Raw genomic sequence first — 22,174 nt, 5'->3', positions numbered from 1 at the left:
CCTATCTTTAGTCATAAGGTCAATCAAATTCCCCTTTTCAAATGTTACATCTTTAAACAATATGGTAACCAGAACAAAAACAATATCCTAAGTGAGGTCAGAAGATTTCCTAACCCTCACATATATTCCTTATATTCTTACTCTATTACTGATAAATGTGCCTTTCTTCCTATTTTTCCTCTCTTACGTATCATTTGTGTTTTCAGCAATTTTACTGACTGCACAAACCCCTACAACAGGTTTGTAATTAAAAATACATCCAAATTACTTCAGCTCCTTCTCGAGCTGCTACTTTGCTGTAACAAATTGCAGACCCACCTGTCTTGTTTTACCCTATAAATACGGCTAATGAGGTACCACGTGGCTTGATGTTTCAAAGCTATCTTCAATTTATTTTCAGAAGGATACTTTCAGGTGAATTAAACCAAAAATACTGTAAACTTCACTTGAGTTGCACTTTCAATGATTTCTGTGTTGCATATACCACAGAATCTAGAAATATTAAATGTTGTATAACTTCTAAAAATTTTTCATATTGCTGTGAAGAACAGAAAATTAGAATGCAAGCACTTATATAAATTGAACTTAAAAACCATCTGAAAAAAATTACCTGAAATTAGATTTCCTTTCTCACCTTCTGATTTTAATTCAGTTAGAAGTAAACTCGTATGTCTTCAAAATTCTTAAAAAAAAAAAAATATATATGTATATATATATATATGTATGTATGTATGCATGTATGTAGGCAACAATTTACAGCTTAAGGAATCCATACTCTGAAGAGAAGGCCGTGGAGAGACTTCACTGCAGACTTCCAGTACTCAAAGGGGTGAGAACAGGAGGAAGACCGACTTTTTTCTGTGGGCAGTTAGTGATCGGACTAGGAGGAATTTTATACTACCTTTAAACTAAAAGACTGGAGATTCAGATTTTAGGAAGACACTTTACTCAGAGGGTGGCACTGGAACAGGTTGCCCAGAGAGCTGTGGGTGCCCCAGCCCTGGGGGTGTTGGAGGCCAGGTTGAATGGGGCCCTGGGCAGCCTAGGCCGATGGGGGGCAGCCAGCCCATGGCAGCGGGTTGCCGATGGATGGGCTTCAAGATCCCTTCCAACCAAAGCCATGCTATGATTCTATGCTCATATACAACCAAGTCCCACCATGGTTACTACCACAAACATTCAATGAGAATCTGAGACAGAAGAATGCAAGGTCAGTTTAGAGAAGTTACAACACAACAAGCTGCAGTGCAGAAGTACAACATTTAACCAAAGATTTTTCTTAAAGATTTTTCTTTTAAAACAGCAACCTACATTCCAAAGGCTGCTCAGTTTTCTATCTTTACCAAGTTAGTTCATTGCACAATACAAGCAGCTTTAGCAGTGTTCCCTCTTTCACCACCCCCCACCCACAGGACAAAGATTTATAATAAACCTAATTCCTTCCCAGAGAATGACTGTTGGTTGGGCTGTCCAGTTCAAACACATTAATGCAATAATATTTTAATTACTGGTATTACAAGGTTAGTGCTGGTTGTGGGTTTTGGTCGTCTCAAAACAATGACTCACCAAACTGTGCCGTTAAAGAAAAACACTTCTCCCCCATGGTCTCCACAAGCTAAAGAAGCTTTGCTGCCAATGGTCCCTCCTATACTACTGATGTCTAATTTTCTAATCTGGTTAGCATGTTTTGCTGTCAGGGTCAAGAGAAACCATCTGGACCATTTTGCTACATATTCTTTCTTGGCCAAATGTAGTTTTTACCGTAATTTGCCTCATTTCCTCCTCATACGACAACAGAATGCTGCTCATATGCATACGTGAGTGACCTGACAGACCAAATGCTTCCAAAGTGCCTCACCACATCTGATTTGTTTCCACATCACTAGTTTCTTCTTCCACGTCATCTTATAACTACGATATTGGAATTGTCTGCTACAAATGTCATTCCATCAACGTCCCGTAATTGATAACTGATCACTTGGAAGTTCATTCATTTTTAGCAAACAATTAGTTGATTTTTCAGCCACAGAAATAACAGAATAACAAAGTCTGGAGTTTTCTTCACTTCACTTACAGTAACTTTTCAGTATCTCTTTTTTCAACTGTAGCAATTCAGAAAGAGTCTCTTGCAGACTATAATTCAATGACTTCACTGAACGCTGTAGGTCCACTGCTTTATTCACCTGTACGATCATACAGACAGTTATATACATATGCGAAGCTACCATAACCAAATAGTCTGAACAGTACAAACAGACCCTCAGACTACAAATAAATAGCACATATTCCACTGTAACTCTAGGCTATTTCTCACCAGCAAGCCTAAGCACTCTTTGAAACTCCATTACATGTTTAACCGAGTAGAAGAAATGAAAGCCAAGGTACAGTATCAAGGAAAGCCAGGTTTGATACTCCTCCCGCATCTTTTTCTGTACACTTTTGTCAATTCAGTGACTCCCAGTTCTTCCAAGACTCCTTCTGTCACCATTTGTCATTAGCTGCCAGATTCACTAATCACACGGCTAAGTTTATTTCTCAGATGCTCTTTTAGTTTTGCACTAAATCAGTTTATGTTCCTCATAATTAATTTAAAATGCCCTTTTTGTCAAGTAGTTCAGTAATCAAAACTTTCCAATTTCTAGAAGTAATTTAATTCCATTAAATATCACCTAATGTACACAAGCAGCTCAAATACTGACATTATTCATACCACATTACTCTGTGCTGTCAGGTATCAGTTTTGAGTTTAAAAGATTACATCCTAAATCCAATTTCTCTTGGGTTTCCTGTCTTGGTTAGTTATAGCTGTTCTTTTCATGAAAGGCCATTTGTCAGAGCAGACTTCAACCTTCTTCACTTTAATCCTGCTCTTCAGGTGAATACAAGATACCACAGAAGCAGTCAAACCAGAGACTAAACAGAAAATACCGCAGAAGCAGCTGTGGTATGGGACAAGCTTCCATACAACACAGCAGTGATCTGCCTCAACTCCAGGCTTTCAAGAGAACACCACACAACTTTGGTAGCTCAGCTCCAGGAGCTCCTCATTGCAAACACATGGTCCAAAAACGCAAAAGGTGGCAATGTGTTCAGGGAGAGAAAGAGAAGAGGATGGAAATGTGATTTCAAGACTTGAATTCAACAAATTTATTTTCCTATTTTTCTACAGATTTCAACTGCTGCTGTTCCCCTTCATGCACAACATATTAAGGATATTTACTGCTATTCTGCCTTGCACTGTCTACACAGTCTCTTTACTGCTTGAGAAATACTCAAGTATTTCTGTGATTCCTGATATTTTCCTTCCTTCAACTATTTTAAGCATTACTCTTACAATATTAGTTTACTTCTCATTCAAGGTGAAGATGACACACAAAGCATGTCCTGGCTCTCCTTTTTCTCATTAAAACCCTGCCCCAAAGCAGACTGAGGGTTTAGCTCCTTCCATCAACCCCCTGCCCTGCTGTTCAGCCCTACAACATCACCCCTGACAACCTCAGCTGCTTCACTGCTTCTGCATGTTTCCATGTACAATGCTTACCCAAAGCAGTCTGCATTCACATTTTAAACCCTAAAGTCATACTATTCATTACAAGTCACTTGCTAATAATCAGATTTAAATATTCTCAGATGTATTTTTTCAGTCTACTGTGTCATCCCGGACTGTAACTTGTTCAGAAAAGCCAAAAGAAAACTTAAAAGTATCAGGAAAAAAAAAAAACCAAAATCAAAAAAACTGGCTTTTTCACAAATATTTATATTTATATATTTATATATTTTTACCCCCCCTCAGTCAGAACCACAGTCTTCCACAACCTGCACCCCATACAATTGAAAAGACAACAGCCACACAAACAACAGAGTAAGATACCTGACACCCAATTCTAGGCCACGTGAAGGCACAGTTGGGCCATATGGCACATTTCTATTAGAACCATATATTAACAATATTATCACAATATAAACAATATAGGGGGTCCATTCACATCTGGTAGCACATCCAAATTCAATTAACTGCAGGTCCAATGTTTAAAAAAAAAATCACCTGCTGATATCTGTACTAGTCAAATGTTTTCACTGTTCTTTATTTAGAATATTTCCTGGAACAGAGCTGAAATTCAAACTGGAAGGGACACTCTCTCCAAAAAAAAAAAAAAAAAAAAAAGGAAGAAAAAAGACACAAAAAGTATCCTATAGACAGCAGTACATAGGAACAGAGTTGTATAAGACTGTTCCGCTTTGTTCTTCCCTGAATTCAAGAAGGCTGGTTTTCTCCTGGGGGGGCCCTCTGTGGTCAGGACTCACATTCCTAGATATCAAAGTCTCTACTTTGTGACCAACGTAGATGTCTTAAGAAGAACCTGATAGGATTGAGCCTAATATAATAAATTAATCTGTCGCTCTTAAGAATTTGTAGATGAATATTCACTGTAGCATGAACTTGACTAGATTTTCCCTTTGATTTATAAACACAATTCAGTAAACAAAAACATCTGTGATGGGATAGATAAACATATGCAATCACTTGTCAACACAAGCAGCAGCAAGACTGGATATTGATAAATTTCTATCAACATTGAAATTGTACTGTGTATAATCTCTTTGTCTGACTTTTGTTCAAAGTCTTCTACCAACCTAACAGCAAAAAAATCAGCAAATTTATTTACCTTTAATTTTGCAAAAAATGAGCAAATGCTGAGCATTTCAGAATCACTCTCCTCTCACAAAACAGAAGGCTCAATTAAAATCTATTTGCACAAACAGCCACATAAACACAATATAGATGTTAGGATGCTGAGTCTTTTTCAAAAATAAATAAATCAGTCAATAAATTAGATCGTTTAATGTGGTTTTTTTTTCAAGCAGTGTTAAAACAGCTTATTCCTTCTAAAATAAACCAAATACACAATCAGAAAAAAATAACAATAAATGTTTAATTAGCTAGAGACTGAAATTCACCTTTTTCCCCATAATTGCTAGGCAAATCAAACTTCCTTCTAAAATGCAAATTCATTCCATAACATGAAAACGAACACAAAGGCAGAAAGGTTTACATGTCAAATGGCAATTTTCCTAAATGGCTCACACTTCAACTTGTTTTCTTTTTCATACCTTCGCCCGTGACAAAAGACGTAATGGCCATCATTACTCAGATGTTTTGTCAGCATACCAAGATGAATGCACTCTCTCTGCCTCTAGCTCAGTTACCCCACAAGAATTCTCTTCAGCGTTACATTAACAACACCTTTCATAGTTAGCAATTTGATCTATCACATTTTTGACTAATGTTACCCATCAGGAGTTCTGTGCAAGACTTCTTCGTTCAGGGAAAGATACTTATTAGATTCAAATACATCCTCGCCTCTTAAAAAATGTACTTTATTTATTACTGATGCACATGAAACCAGAATAATGCATCGGCATAGCTATCCCACAAGCTGTCCATAATGCAAGCAGAACACGTCACCAACTGATCAACCCCACAGCGCTCCTGCTGTGGCACGGTGCCGGCTGCCCGCCGCACAGCTCAGAGCACACGCACGGCAGGCTGAGCTCCTCAGGGCTGGGACCAACACGCCAGGCTGCAGGAGGCACAGCGGTGCCGAAACAACCGCAGCCAGCGGCAGAGCGCAGGATCACCTCTTACGGACACCCAAAGCATCGGAACAAAATAAAGCAACACCTAAACCTTGAGAATCACTGGCAGGCTGGCACTTCAGGGTGCAACGGCACAAGACTGAAGCAGCAGCGCTGACTGGCAAGCACGAATCCTTATGCACTACAACTCCAAACCTACCTCACCCTCCTTTTCTAAGGTTCATCTTCGCTTAAAAACTGAAATTAGCAATACAAGTTAGAACACACTTTGGACACTCATTCAACTATGGATTGACTTTTCAAGTGAAGTCCCAGTTGACTGTGGAAATCAATATGGGTTTTTAATGGCACCTATAAATCTTGCTGCGTTTGACATAACTTGCAAATAAATAGAAAGAATCATCAGGAAATTATTTTCCCAGTTACAGATTCTTTTTAAATTATTCTTTATTCATCCTTCTATTATGCACTCCACTCCAATGGAAGCATCAAACATACCAAGAAAGTTACTTATAAAATTGCTTAGTATCTTCTATGCTTTAATTGTTGGTGGTGGCATTTTGGTTTACAGAATACAGCCAATGAAACTACAAACTGCTCTTTCTATTCCAAAAGATTATCAAAATAAATTATATTTCTTCCCAAAAATGTTTTGGTCATGATTTTTTTTCAAAGAGCCTTGAGAAGTCAGACTGTATTAATTGCCCTGCACCTGCACAAAACTGTCTGAAGCAATCCACTACAACCTGTACTACTTAGAAAAAAGCATGTTCATGTTCTGATATAAACACGTGTTTTCTGGCACACGGTCCAGTATCAATACCTTTAAAAGAAACTACTCTAAGCAATGGGTTCTTAGCTTGAGTTGAGTTCTTCAAAAACACACTTGAAATTGCAGTTAACATCTTACTTGCACAGCACTAGGGATAAAAATCCATAGCAAACTCCTCAATACATTGTATCTGTAATTAAAAGATCACAGCAGAGGAGCACTGACCATCTATGTTTCCTCCACAATATCTCTATTTTCCCCTTTCTTACAAAAATTATTTCACTACTTAAATCTCACGCAGATCAGCATAAACTATTTGCAAAAATGCCAGAAGCTAGAGGTTTGTTTTTGAAAAATCCAACTCATTACAGCTGCAAAAGATGTTTGACTTTCTGTATATATTTGAGACATCAGTCACTCCACGTGAATGAAAACAAATACATCGTATGTTGTACTACACAGAGACATGAACAAAGCAAGCAAATTAAGCCTATTCCAGACAATCACTTAATATGCTGAATTCTTTCCATGTCATTGATAAGATAAAACCTTCTTATATGAATTAGCATTATTATTAGATTAGAGATAAAACAAGTTAAACGAGACATACCAAATTCTTCAGTGTCTTTGCTTCTACTATTTCAATGATTTACTCAGCAAAGAGTCTGTATTCAAGTTTTAAAAGCACAGGAATTATCCAAGACTAATTTTTGCAGGCAGACTCTACTTTTACTGACAGTCTTTATAGAGTAGTGTGGTAGGACGTAAATCCTTTCTGATTCACCATCTGAAAGCAATCAATGGAATGGGACAGAAAATACACATTTTGGTGGAGAATGAAACCTTTCACATTTCTATTTTGAACCATGATGTAGAGTTCTACAGCAGAGATGTGAGACGTTTCCCATAGGGGATCAATTAAGTAATTACACAATAACTATAGCTGTAGCTTAAGGAAAACTCAGCCTGTATTTTTGTTGTAAGAGGAAAAGCTGAAGAGGAAGGCAGAAAAAAAAAAACTCACTGCCACACTGATGTATGTGACAAACTGGATTAATCTACACATGCCAACATTCATTTCAAACCGCACCTCAAAGCAAGAAGTCCATTTTCAAAAGGAGACAGCTGTCTGTAGCCACATCCTGCAGAAATGTGCCTGTCATAAACCCTATGGCACAACCAACAACTGTAAAAGCTGCTTTGGAGTATAAAACTGGATATGTTTTGTCATGAGGGGAAAAAGTAAGACTTAGGAACAGGAATATCCTTTTCTTGTTCTCAGTTGGTACCAATGTCATGTCATGACTTAGCATCAGTGTGAAAAGCATGAAAGGGTGCTGTGCTTTCAGGGCTTTTCTTCCAAACTTTTAAACCAAGACTGCAGAAACATGGAAGCATTCAGTGGTGTGCATAGATCAGCACCGACTGCTCCAAGCTGGGCACGAAGCAGGTATGATGAGGCCCTATCACAAAGCAAAGATGATCAGGGCTGCCCGGGGAGCTGTGGGGCAGCAGGACAGAGACAGACAAGTGGTTTCTCCCACACTCCTGAGTAAATTACTGTAGAGCATCAAAGAAATCTCTGTTTAAAAACGCAGCAAATTCAGTGGGTCCTGCATTTGTCATTGGATCTGCAGGACTTGGCTGGACTTGTACCCACGTAGAGCTGTGCTCGTCAGAGCCGGAGCTCACGGCCTGATCCTGAATTCCCTGCCTTGGCCTATGAGCCATTCGTCTGTCTACAGTTCATTTGTAACTAAACTTAGCACAGGAAAAGAACACTTCAAAGAAACTACACAAAGCACTGCAAAACATTTTAAGATGTTTAGGGCATTTAGGGAAGAATAACCCTAATCTGCTAAACAGAATTATCATTTTAACCTAGAGTGCTTTATTCAGCTGTCACCAATTTTCTCAAATGTGATACCTCTATAAATACAAGAAATGATATTCATCACTTCTGACCATTTCACATCTATATATAGTTCAACAGGTCGGTAATTAACAGTCTTGTGAAAGAAGTCAGTCCATTAGAATAAGCAGCAGAAAGATGAGTCGTTTGAAGCAAAAATACCTATCCAAAGCACGGTGCATTTATACAGCTTAGTGCATACTTGCTGCAATCTAAAAAAATACTACAACCATGAAATCTATGATGAGAATGCTTCATATGAAAACCACCACAGGATTAAGTTCAAGAAAGGAATTTCTCATGCAAACTTTGCACTCCAATCTGAACTTTTACTGTAAGCATTCACTTTCAGTTCAATTATATTTCAGGGAGTATTTAGCCAGATACTTTGGAAAATTTGACTTGTTCTTGTCTACTTTAGGAATTAGAGGAGACCGGAGATCACAGCTGTCTGGAACAAGATTATGTTTGTAAAGTACGAAAATATTAAAGATGGGAATATTTTTAAAACAAACAAACACAAAAATCTCAAAGCAAATACAGATATCTTTCATCTTATTAAGAAAACATGTGACTGTTTCCTTTTTCATTCTGTAAGAAAGAGTCTTATTCAATTGTATAAAAAAACCCTCCCAAATTCAGATGGGCTTTTCCACGATTACAAAATTGTTTTGAAATTTACATTGTGCAACAGAAGATGTTTGGTGAATAAATGATGCCTTGACAAAATAAAATGCACAGATTCCTGCTAAGCGAGGTCTTGAAAGAACTCCAAGATTAAAGGAACATAAAAAATGAATTACCCTTTTTCACCTCTCAAGAGAGCAATCCTACAGGTCAGCTTTGAGGTACAGCTGAAACAAATGGTAAACTGTTTGGTAAACAGAAGGATTTTTCAGCAGCCCTTTTTAAAGGAATCATGGGAAAGTTTAGATCTAATCACAGCATAAAGATGAGTTCAAACTGAGGTTGAATCTTTTTTATACATCCTGCCTATAAAGCACATAACATGGAAAAACCAGGGGCTCCAAGGGACACAACTCATATTAAATGTCCTATTATCTTTGTTCTTGCTTTTACAAACTGATTATTTGCTTCTTAAAAAAAAATAAAATAGCTTTAACATATCTCATAAAATCTTATATCAAGTTAGTCCCACCAAGCAGCACGCTAACATTTCACTCCCCTGCCATTTCATCAAAAAATAAGAACACAATGCTGAATGCACCAAAAACCTTACGAAGCTTTTGCAGTTCCCCAGCTCCACCCCACGATGGACGAGGCTGTGCCACAGCACAACCCAGGCTGCCTCCACCCAGCAGCTGCAGGCAGGACAGGCTGCTGCTATGAGTACTGTTGCATCCACCACTGGCAAAATCCCTGTAATTGCTCCTCTTCCTCATTACGAGCAGTCAATGCACAATTCAGACTAGAATACAGTATTTAAGCACTTCTTAGTTATTCCTGAATCTGAACTGGAATACAAGAACTGGAAATATCCAAACCTTAAAAAAAAACCTGCTAAAACTTGGCCTCAGCCTCCCTCCTCCAGCAGAAAGGAGGCTTTATTTTGTTATCTTAAATATTAACAGGAGAGATGCAATCCTTCAAGGAGCCTGCAAGGAGGACTGCATCACTCCCAGCACCGAAAGAAAACATTCCACCTAAGCTTAAAACAGAAATGCTGAACTCTCAGCTGAGAGTAACAGCATTTGTATTTATCTGGAAAGGGATGGCAAGTCTTTAATTATTAAACCAATTGCATTTAGCAGATGGTCAAAGAAAAGTACTTTTAAAAAGTTGCCCAGAGGGTTATAAAAACGAACAAGCTAAAACAGCTGCCAGCTGGTGCGTGAAATCAATAATGAGAAAACGAGTTCTACTGTATCTTTGTGTTCATTGTCTGGCTGAAGACAGCGAGGACAAGGGAAGGAGAACTTCACAGTGAATGGCCCACGTAACTAATTAGAAAAAGACAAACATCTGAAGTTAGGCTGGAACGGGGGAGATGGTGCCAGCAGGCTGCGCACCGCCATGCAGGCACGGCGCAGGGCTGCACGCCTGGATGTCTGCACACCCAGCATCGCTTGTGTCGGGAGCCTGGGAAAATTCAAAATGCACGTCAGCAGCAAAAGCTCTTCGAGGAAAAAAAGAACAACATCTCTGAATTAGGCAAATATGCTTTAATCATTTTCCTCAGTTGGTTTTCATCTCAAAAAGTAAAGAAATGGGCATAAAACTGATGAGTACACTGAAAAGTTAGGTGAACGCTTTTCCATATGAAAGTCTAAGGAAGTGCTATGTATCTAAGGGCATAAACTGATGTTTAATCTCAGCCTCCCAAAGCCAGTCACACTGCTATCACCAATTTTTTACTCTCCAAATCCTGCTTCAGATGCTGAGTTGAAATTGGAATACTTTAAACCTTGGGCCTATCATCAACTTCAAAATAACATTAAGCCTCTAGAACAAGACATCAGACAAAAATCATGATTTTTCAGAAGAGCTAAAAAATCCACAAAGCAACTCTTTTCTCACTGCACTGCATGGAAATCTGAACACCTTGTACATAAAAACAATAAACACAACGAGCAGATAATTCAGTAACAGGTAAATTATTAGCTGAATTCCTCATTTGGTGGCCATGGGCTGTCCCTAAGCCAGCCGAAACCACCCCTTTGGTTCAGGGAGCAAGCAGGCTTATTTTTAAGGCTCACCCTAGAGAACGATCAGTTATTTGATGAAGGAAGGAGGCCGAAGAGGGAAGCAGTCACATGCAGAAGAAAACAAAACAAGAACCAAGAAAAGCACATTAACTAAAATGTCAGCTGCAGATTATAGAGGTACTGCAGTTCCCAAATGCAAACAAAATACGAAAAACTTTTAAAAAGACCCTTTGACTGTAAGACTTAAAGTCTACTGAACCACAGAACCTTACCAACTTGCCATACATTTTCCCCCAGCGAAGGCTCATTGATAAAAAAAAAGAATAAGAACGATGGAATAAATTATTAATTGCTGATCAAGACAGCTAGATAACTCAACACAAAAGCATTCCGAATGTTATTTTTAGCATATAAATAGTACACTCTGTTTTAACTTACATCAGCTGTTTTCTTTATCAGATTTTTATCTTAAGATGGAAACTGTACACACCACTCTAACCCCCCTTCAGCTGTTATACTTGGTAGAACTTTATCTTAGCAAGTAAATTTGCCTCTGTGCTTGAACTCACATCAGCTGTTTTTTGAGTTACCACTGACACGACATCTTGAAAAGTTCTCCTTTGCAGACAAAGCCCCTGTGCCTGTATTAATGCATGGAAGTGATATTTCCTGTGGACATCCGGATGCAGACAAGGTAATTAGCGTTATACTACTTGGTTTATGCAATGGAATGCTTTTCACAATAAAAAATTGGCTTTATTCCCATTCACAAGACAGACAAACATTCACTGGCTACACCATGTGCAGGTTGGTAGTGGTCTTGCCCACATTCAATAACTGCAGCATACAGTTACATCCACCCTCACACGTAGTTGTTGGTTTTGTTTTGTGGTTCTTGCTTTTTAAACCACCTAGATTTGTACACAAGGTTTATTTTCAGAAGCTCAATTTACCTTCTGTTATCATGCAAGTTCTGTATAAACAAAGTACAACCGTCATTTTTCTATCCTGCTGCTCAGCGAGGCTTACTTTCAATCACACAATATATAAAATGCAGATTGCTAGAACTGAGCATTAATTTTGCCTGTTCATTTATTTAAGAATCCTGAAATAAGCTCCTGAAACATTGCTTGCAGCAGAACTGTAAACTAAAAGGCACTGGAATAATAAAGATAAGACTGTCCCATTTAGAAAGGGAAATTTCTACATTCTTGGGTAAACAGACTACTCTCATAAATCGAGCAATGCCTTTTAGTGCTGTCAGTGTGACTTGAGACTAGATGGCCCATTGTGTTCCCTAAGAAACTTAATTAAAATATTTACTGTAGATTGTTTTAGCAAGAACGATGGATAAATTTAACTCTTTTTAAAAAAATATTTTGTTAAAAAGTATGTTTTGCACAAGGTTCCTTTTAATATCTGAATAAACACATCGCTTGTAAGGCAACTGAACCACAGTTTTCACACTGTATTTAAATGCATACAGAGATCATACAATTTGTTTAGGTGTACTCTACAAGTACAGAATTTAGAGGAACCACTTAATCAAAACGTGCAGTATGCAACTCCTCATCATATTCTAATGCTGCCTGGTGGATTTTGTTTGCCACTGGTAGGCCCAGGTACTTCCACTCGTCCTCAATAAAAACCTGATGAAAACAAATGAGATGATATTCTGATAAATCTTCTTTGCATTTTTATCTAAAACATCACCAACACACCCTCTTTGTTGACTGGAGATCTGATCAAATGAAACAACATCTCCATCAGAAATCCCACCACCCACATGTGGAACTCCCCATTCCGCATCAAACTCAGCATCAGACAGGATTGGGGTTTCAGGAATAAGATGGATTTAAGAAGGGAATGGAGAAAAGCACTGATTCAAATAACAAAAAGCAAAATTATGGGATTTCCCACGTCAAATCCCATTGTAACTATGGGTTTCAGTTGTTGTTTCTTTTGTTTCTTAAACTGCCACTGGTTTTACAAACAATGAAAAAAATCAACAGCAATGCTGATTCCAGCCCAGAGTGAAGACAAGAACCCAACCAAAGTCCTTCAGCCACACTAGCACACTTCTGGGCACACTCCTGAGAGAGAACAAAAATACTGCTGTAATTTGAAAAATTCCTTTTTAAGTCTTATTAGAAAATAAGGTCTCCTAACTTGGAAATTTCCAACAGTTGGTTACAGCATAATGTGTTACAGCTGTCAGGGGACAGAGGTAACGGACAGTGATATGCAAGGAGTTTTATTTTTATTTCTTTACTCCTTCTGAGAAAGATTGACAGAAAGGAATTTATATGTGAGTAACCTGCCCTGCGATGAACGAGGCAGCTCCTCTCCACTGTAATTATAAAAATACAACAGCCTGACATGAGCACAATGACCTCTGTCACCTCAAGATCACCAGCAACCACTGTCTATACCATTTCTTAAGGACAAATACAAGACATTACAGAAACACATGGCACGTACCAGCCAAAGTGACAGACCAAAATCAGCTTATGATAAAGCTAAAAAGTGGTAATCTCTATCAATAACTTAAAATTCTTTGAAAAAAATTACGAATATTTACCTTAACATTATAATTAACAAAATTCAGAAGTGAATCAAAAACACTGAAGTACACCACCAAAACATCTAAACATCTTGAGGTCTGACCCCTCCAAAAGAGCTTGGTATGTAACAGTTCCTGGGGCCGTATGCAACAATCAAGCATCTAACAGATGCTGTAAGTTTTGTGATGGTCTCAAAGAAATCTTTTAAAATCTTTCCTCACAAAGCGCTGAGGTTTTGTGGCACGCCAAGTCCCACCACCGTGCCTTCCATAACTTCTACAGATGTTTTCAGTGAGTTTAGAAGGGCTCAGAGAGTTAAGAGGTGGAAAACATGGAGGAATTTTAGAACAACACCTGCAGTTGGATCAACTCTTAAGACAGCATTTATGCGATGCCATTCAGCCTTGGCTACCTTTAATTTCAGTAGGAGGAGGTTGGTTTTTCCTCCAAAAATCCAAGCCTACCTGTGGCAATTTTTGCCTTCTAAATCCAATGCGGAATGGATAAGTGAAAGTTCCATCATCTACAGACAACTGTTTTGAGTTCTGAAACTATCAGGAATTCAGTCAATCCTTCATCACAACTCCTGCTGCACTCAGAACTTAACACAAATTCTGACTCACAGAAGAGATGAATGGTTTGATAACATACAGGAAGAAGGGGGAAGTGTAAGAGTTTTCAATCCATTCCTGAGCACAAGAATATTGGCCTTAACTCACTGGGAACAGAAAAACGACAGCTTGTTTTGGAAGAGCACGATGTATAGAAGACAGCGTAGGAGGGCCAGACAGCGTAGGAGTAGCCACACAGACATGGAGTGCATCTCAGTTAAATACACTCTCCAGTAGGCACTGGGACTAGCACACTGCCTCTGAGTAACACTCACCTTCATTTAACTTGATTTCAAGCCCAGAGCAGAACAGTTCCCTCACCTGCCTGCAGAGCTGTCCTTGCAGAAGGCAGATGTCACATCCTAGAAGACTGTTAGATGTTGCTGATGCTACTATGTAGAAACTGAGCTGCCTGCCAACCTGCAAAAGGCAGCAGGGGAAAAAAACTGTACCTCTGCTAGACTTCTCTGTGGTTCAATCACAGACAAACACTGCTGAGTATTTTTCAAATACTATGTTCCTCTCAATCAGCACATCAGTGAATTTCCTAAAGGTACTGCATCTGTGAGAAGTTCTGAAGAACAAAACTTGTGTTTTAGCTCCAGTACAGAATCTCAGGAAGGTGGGAGCTTAAAATACAAAGGCTGAGAAAAGTTACATAATAACAGTGGTGAAAGTCACCCCTATACCAGGGTTCTCAACCTGACACCATGCAGAAGTTAGTAATAAGTAGATGATATTTCAGTTTTTATTATCAGTGATTCATATTGCAATTCAAAATCTAAAACTTGAGATTCTTGCTGTGTCTCAGAAGAGACAACATGCCTGCTATCACATACATCACCTTTTAAACTAACATTCATGAATTATTATCTTGTGATGTGGAAATTCGAGTATATGGTTTGCTTTCTGCTACTTTTCTGCCAGAACAAGCACAGCACAGATCTACCAAATGCTGGCTTGCTAGGCCTTTCATGCAAAGTTCCAGTAAAACCAGTGACCTCTGAATACAGATCCGTGTTCCGTGATAAATTCCACAATGAATCAGAATGCTTTGAAAATGAGCTCTGAAGTTCATCTGAATGTTTCTACATTTCACAGCATCGTTATACTGTTCTTGGTGCAGCACAGCATGATCTCCATCTCCTGTTCCTGTACACCTATTTTAGGAGTTTCCAAACTTCGGGATATTTTTTTCATAGATATTTTACAATTATGTTCAATTCAGTTGTTCATTGCTTAGCAATTCCTAATTTCTTGATTTCAGGCATTTGTTTTTGATCAGAAGCCAACATGCAAATGAAATAGAGCTGCTTCCATTAATGAGCTGAAGATTCCTTTATAAGAGTGACATCATTAGGGAGAACAACAGACAGAAAGATCAAACTAATTCCTCTAACAAGGAGTTAATCGCCTCTTCTGTTCTCTCACCTTCTTGGAAAGAAAAATAAAATCAAGCTCTATGCTAGTGTAACGTTTTATTTTCTCTTAAAACGTACTTACATTAAATGCAAATTATTTCTACACAATTTCTTAAGTCTAAATTTTCACAATATATGGAATGACACTACGAAGTAATTATTTCTTAGTATACAAAGTTGTAGAAGCCTCCTGCACACCTCTAGAAGTTTGGATTTTTTTCTCCAATGCATCTTGCTACAAGCATACAAAAAAAAAAAAAAAAAAAAAAAGAATCCAACAAAGCCCTTGTGAATGGAATGGGAATGAAATCTGGAAGTCACTGGAAAATAAATCTCAAGTAATAGGCCTTGTGAAAACCAAACTATATTCACTTTTAAATGGAGTTAAGTTTCCAAGTGTCACCTCTCCATCATCGCGTTGCTTGGCTCACCTGCACTCATGTGCACTTCCTAAGGATTTGTCTAACAGAAGCAAAGCTACAAGGCCCAAATGCAGGCTTCTACTCATCAATGGCAAGTCTATGACATTAGGCACAAAACCATTATTTACATAGCATCTTCCATATCATCAGCAATAGAAGCAAAAATCTCAATGAAAAACTGTCAAACATTTTAAAGAAGCAGTATCCCACTCTAGGTTAACAGGTAGGAAATTAGTAAGCCAGAAGGTCACGGCTACTGAAATTACACTGCTTCCAACACCAAAGTGAATCACTTAAACATACATTAAAGATCCATCCCTATCTTGGACTTTCTCCAGAACTGGACATTAATTAATGTATTTCAACCCTGCCTGCCCAAAATACTCCTATATCCCACAAGGACTGCTGTTAGTGCAAACTAAATAAAGTGGATTAAGAGTTCATGGTTGGAACCCAGAATATGATAAATACTGCCACATCTCATCTTCTGATTCACTGTAACACCTACTACTAAATAACTTGGAGTAAAACTCAAGACCTTTCAACCTGCTGCTACAAAACTCTTTAAGAATATACACTTAAAAACAGTAAGCATGATACTGACCCTGGCTACTCCTACAAAAAGAGAGCTGCTTTCAGATCCATTAAACTAAGGGGAGACAGCCAAGAATACTTTTGAACTCCTGGGTCTCACATGTATCACTGAGCTATAAATATTTTCCATGCGCTCTATCGCAGCAACAATAGTTTGTAAAAAAAGAGCTGCGTATCCAACCACGTTCCTACTGGGATCTCCCAACTCCACTGCTGCTGATGGGCTATCATCACATGCAAGTCCCATAATATGAACTAAAACAACATTATAGGTTGCCATTGTCCTTGAAACCTGCCTCCTCTTCTCCTTTGTAAGCAGGCGCTCGCACAGCCACACACAGCCCTCTCTCTCCATCCACACCCGCATTCAGAGCTCACCAATACTCATATGCAGCAAGGTCAGAATTTTTTTTTTTAAACATTCTTTGATTAATGCTGAGAGCTGCAGCATGTTTAGACAGGGTCGTGACCCCAGGCATCCATTTAATCAAATTTCTCTGCTGCTTGTCCCAGTGGAGCCATCACAACAAGAAACTCTCTCAATGAAAATAAAAAACGAAAAGAAACAAGAAAAGGAAAAAAAATGCACACTTCACATCTCACATTGTTTACACGCTGTTAAGTAATTATTTCACTCTTCGACCCCCACTGGCCATCAACAGACAAGTCACCTCCTTGGAGATTCTGAAAAGCTTATTCAGCTACATATAATTCATTTTGTTTCTTTCCTTCATTGTGCAGCTAACTGCTTAGCTTAAAGACTTCTTTGTGAATAGTTAAGTACATGGTGTCCATTCTAATGGTTTCCCTAATTACAAGTGTATTTATCATACACAGAGTGTTCTCACCATTCTTTCCCAAAGTTGTCTTCAACTATGCCATGCTAGCAGTTTCTCACAGCACATTTACCCGAATAAATGGGCAACACTCACATGCACATATTGCCTTGCCATGAAATTCTGTCATTACCTGAGTAACCCAGTAAGTTGCTCAATATTTGTTCGGGAGTTCTCAATAACACTCTGATCTTTTATGCAGCTCTTCTCCAGGGCAAAGTGCAGAAATGAGCCAGGCAGGTAATAAAGAATTGCAGTTTGCCTTTATCTAATAGCTCCATCAGTCAGAGTAATAGAGTTGGATAAAATGGTAACCTATTCACCCAGTTCTTCTTAATTGCTATCCTAGAAAGCAAAAAGAAAAGTAGGGGCAAGAAAAAAGTTTATTTCTAATTGCAGTTCAGAAATTATAGATGAATGACTTGAAAGCTAAGCAAAAGCATGTAACGTTCCTATTTTCTAACTCAAACAAAACCTGACTGGAGATTGCAATGCAATCACAAAACAAGAAGGCTGTGAAAAGAAGTAGGAGCAACAGTGATTTGGGGGAATAAAGAAGATGGTTGTACTTTTTTTTTTTTTAATAAATCCTCCTCTCAGAAGAAAAGATATTCAGACTATTTGGTAAAGGTATTTGTGTTCCCTTTGAAAAATAGTTTCATCAGCTTTGAGTTTTACTACGATCTCTCAAAACTTCTAAAAACTAAAGCTGAAAATGGAACACAAAGTGTTAAGCTTCACATTTGGGAATGAGGGCTATCAGTTTTATTTTCTCTGGCATACGTGCTATTTCACCAGCATTCATTCCACCAGCCACACGCTCCCCCTGCAGAAGCAAAGCACAACTCCGTTACCTGCATGGTCCTCACTGTCGGGCATCCTTTCTGTGTGCTGTAAGGATCAGAGTTTTCACACTATAACCAAACCCTGTCTGCTAAGTAAAGGACTATCTGGATCAAATGTGAAGAAAAGGAAATGAAATAAGCATAATAAGAAAACAAAAGAAGTGGATCCTGTAATATTAAAATCAGATGGAAACAAGCATTGGTAATAAGGATAAAGAAAGCAACAAGTAAGCAAAAAGTAACAAAAACGATTATACAATAACAAGTGGGGCTTACTGTTGTTTGTTTTTGTTTTTTTTTCCTTCTTCCACCTCCCTGCCCCCACCTCAGGGAGGCAATATAGCAAAGGAGGAACACAAAATGCATTTAATTCAAGCTTCTTTTGTCAAAGGTTTTTTCTCCTCCCACTCCCACAAACCTCATGGGAAAGCTTCCATCTCATCTCAAACTGGCTCTTGCGAATACAGAACCAGCTTTGCGAGGAACCCATGGGTTTCAACTAGCAGGAAATGTCTTGTTGAGAGAGTACAGAGACAAAAGAACAAGCTTACATGTAAGAAGGACAACAGTAAAAAAAAAAAAAACAAAAAAAAAAAAAAAAAAACAAAAAAAACCCACCACAAAACTAGCCTTATGTTTAAAAAACAACAAGACTTCCTTTGCTGTTAATTAATTTTAACAAGTGGCCAGGATAGAGCTAGATGTTAGACACCTTTTTATTCCAGTTTTTAACCTTTTTGTACATGCCTACACTGAACACAAGGCTAGCATACAACTTCAAGTAAACCAGAGAACCACTGATGTAGTACCATTTTTAAATATATAAAGATGTATCCATTAAAGCAATTATTCCTATCACAGATAAGGTACCATGTCAGGCATATGAGCTCTCACCTGCACTTTGTGCTTGATTCAAATTTTAAGAAGATACACGTAGATGTATAAGATCAAAGATATTACACATATGGTTTAACAATAACTGAAACAAAAAAAGACACTCCTTCACGTACATCACAGATGCACGTTTTTGAATTCATGACAAGAAAAATAATGAGTTCAACAAAACCAAAATTGACTTCAAAAGACTGAGATGTTTGGACAGAAACACTCAGAATCTTTGTATCCATAGAAAATTTAAACATCCAGAAATATAAAACCAAGTCCTCTGCAACTTTCTAGACATACAGCTCTGAGCAAGTTCAGTTTCCTTCCAATATTAAATAAGAAGGTTTAACACAGATCAAATGTATTTTCTGAAAGTAAATTCCATAATTAATATCAAAACACAGACTCTAAAGTCCTCAGAAGCTGTACTGCACAGAAGGAGCAACTGGGAGAAAAAAAATATGTATCACTGAATGCCAGTATGTGCATCTGACCTTTGATTTCTTCAGAGCGTGAAGGAATACGCTTATCGAAATTTAGGTCAAGTTTTCTGTTTATCTGCCTTGATATTCTCTCTTACAATGCATTCTGCAGACTGTAATCTTAAATCTTTCTTGCAAAGTCACTTCAAACTGCTAACTGGTTTTCCCCTGAAATAGAAAAAATTGCACCACTACTTCTGTGTAAAACCAGCAAAACGGTAACTTCCCTTTAAAAATAAATATATTTATTTCTAAAAGAACAGCAAAGAAATGAACTACACTTCAGATGTGAACAACAGTCTACCCACTCAACTGGTTATGGAGCGGCCTGTTCAGAGATGGATCTGGATGGCAGTGCTGTGAGTCACCCTGCACGCAGTAGGATGCACTCAACAGCCACAGCCTTTTCATCTGCCACCTTCCTTGTGCCATCACTGTAAGTCTGCAAATTGATGTTTTAAAATATCTGTTGCACAGTCACACACACACACACACACCTCCCAAGCAAACAAAATCTGCTGAACTGAGATCACTTAAATAAAGTTTTTATGGCTTTAAAAGCAATTAACTCCAACACAAAGCAATGAAATATCAGGCTCAGGATGCCTCCCTTGTGGATGTCTGCATCCATGTGCTCTGTTTTTATAAGAGGAATTTCTGTACTCCTGCTTTGGGATGGATATCTCTGCAACCTGCAGTACCCCAGCAGATAAAAGCATGTCCTTGTACGATGAATTTTGGCCCAACACATGGACCCTTGCCAACTTCAGGTTATGTGAAAATTCTGAATACCATCTAGTCCACGACAAAGGCAGACCTTCATCTGCAGGGAGGATCACAGAAGCAGTGATCTGTACAGACACCTGTACTCACTGACACTAAGGCCAAGGAAAACACTGATTATCTCATCTATTATATTGAGCCATGCAGTGTTTGAATAGCACCTAAAAATATGATTGTTTTATAAACTGCTTAGCTTATTGTTATGGGATTCGCCTGCTAATATACACCTTAAAATTCATGGAACTATCTCTCATTAAATCCAGCTTAATAAATAAATACATAATTAAAAATGTTTTTGCTAAAAAAAAAAGTCATGTATGCTTCTTACTCTAAAAAAAAAAATGCATGAGAAAGTGTGTAATTACAAGGGAAAAATAAAGCAAGCTTAAACATATAATAATCAGATGTATCAAATAATTCTACCCCAAACCACTCAGCTCTTCTTACAAGTGCTGAAGGCTTAAGGTTTATTTCATTTCCAGGTTTCTTTGATCCTTCATTGACTTTTGTTTCATTGTTTCCCCTTTCTTGATTTGTTCACCTTGTATTCTGGGGTCCTTTTTTTGAGTGAAAAAAACAGAACACCTTTATCCTTTCTGTACAACAGTCTGTAACTTGTTTTTAGCCAAGTTTCATAATCCAGTTATTGGACTCTTTTAGGAAGGACATAGCAAGGATGGCCCCAAGTTTCCTCATGGCTTCAAGCTGCACCTGGAAGAGCGGTCTGTAATGGGCTGCCCAGGGAGGTGGTGGAGTCACTGACCCTGATGTTGCTCAAGGAACATTTAGACACCGAGGGATGTGGTTTAGTGAGAATTACTGGTGAGTGGTGGATGGTTGGACTGGGTGATTTTGTAGGTCTTTACCAACCTTGGTGATTCTATGATCACCCACAAGCAAAACACTGTCACAGTAAAAAAAGCTGATCTCCGTGGGCCCTTTATATTCTTTATATATAATACATTATCTCTTTTAGAAGAAAATAAATTGTAGAAGAGTCTTCAACAAGAAAAGCAGAAAGGAAGAAGTACGTTACATACTGCTTACAGACTGCTTGCAAATAGACAAAAAAATAAGCAACTCCTTGTTCTCCGGCCAGTGCCACGTTCATTTATGCTTAGTACTGGCACAAACTCTTACGAGTAAGGGGCAAGCCACTTCTTCCCCAGCACGCAGATGGTGATCTTTCTACAGCATATCTAAAGAGGTGACACAGCTTACAAGACATGAAGGAAATGCTACAGGCCATATGCCGTAGAAGAAACAGTCTGCTCTAGACACGGAAGAGGAAAGGAAAAACTGAATTTGTGTTTGGAACAAAACTATCAAACAGACTACATGTTCACTGCCAAAGCTTTTCTGTTACTATGCACTGCTTCACAGTGACAGTGGTGTAATAACTTTACTTGAAATAACGATATTAAATCCTGTTGTCATCTGCTTCTGTAAAGATAAAAATACTATCATACAGCTGCCATTTTCCATCCTTACATAAATATTAATAATGGAAATCAAAACTTTCCACACTTCGTGTCTGCTTTCATCCTAAGTTTCAGAAGGAGCAGAGAACAGCAGCTTATTTTTCCCACGTGAATAAAATGCGGGTCTTTTATTGCAAAGCTTTAGCTACTCCACAAACTAAAGTAGGGTTGCTCAAACCCTTTCAAGAAACTTCTGTTTCTGTCATGGAAATATCTTTACTCCTCCCCTGCAAGTTCACGTAAATGTGATCAATTTGCTCAAGCATTTGAGTAAATCTGATACTGTATATGCTAATTATATT

The 22,174-nt window shown here is 38.2% G+C and overlaps 1 protein-coding gene across 5 annotated transcripts in view; it reads right to left on the bottom strand.

The window, feature by feature from the left end:
• DACH2 (dachshund family transcription factor 2) overlaps positions 1 to 22,174 on the bottom strand; it is a 264,433-nt gene that overhangs the window by 187,825 nt on the left and 54,434 nt on the right. Inside the window, exon 1 of one of the 5 annotated variants that reach the window (XM_052672835.1) lies at positions 11,518 to 11,568. The exons of the other annotated variants lie outside the window; for them this stretch is intronic. The gene's annotated coding sequence lies outside the window, so the exon portion shown is untranslated. Of the gene's footprint in view, positions 1 to 11,517; positions 11,569 to 22,174 lie in introns of those variants that run through there. 5 annotated transcript variants of the gene reach the window in all.

This window comes from Tympanuchus pallidicinctus, unplaced genomic scaffold (assembly GCF_026119805.1).
Source record: "Tympanuchus pallidicinctus isolate F22 unplaced genomic scaffold, pur_lepc_1.0 scaffold13, whole genome shotgun sequence".
In the NCBI taxonomy this organism is placed as follows: Eukaryota; Metazoa; Chordata; class Aves; order Galliformes; family Phasianidae; genus Tympanuchus; species Tympanuchus pallidicinctus.
Note: the sequence above shows the minus strand (reverse complement) of the source record. Positions and strands in the feature narration are given on the sequence as shown.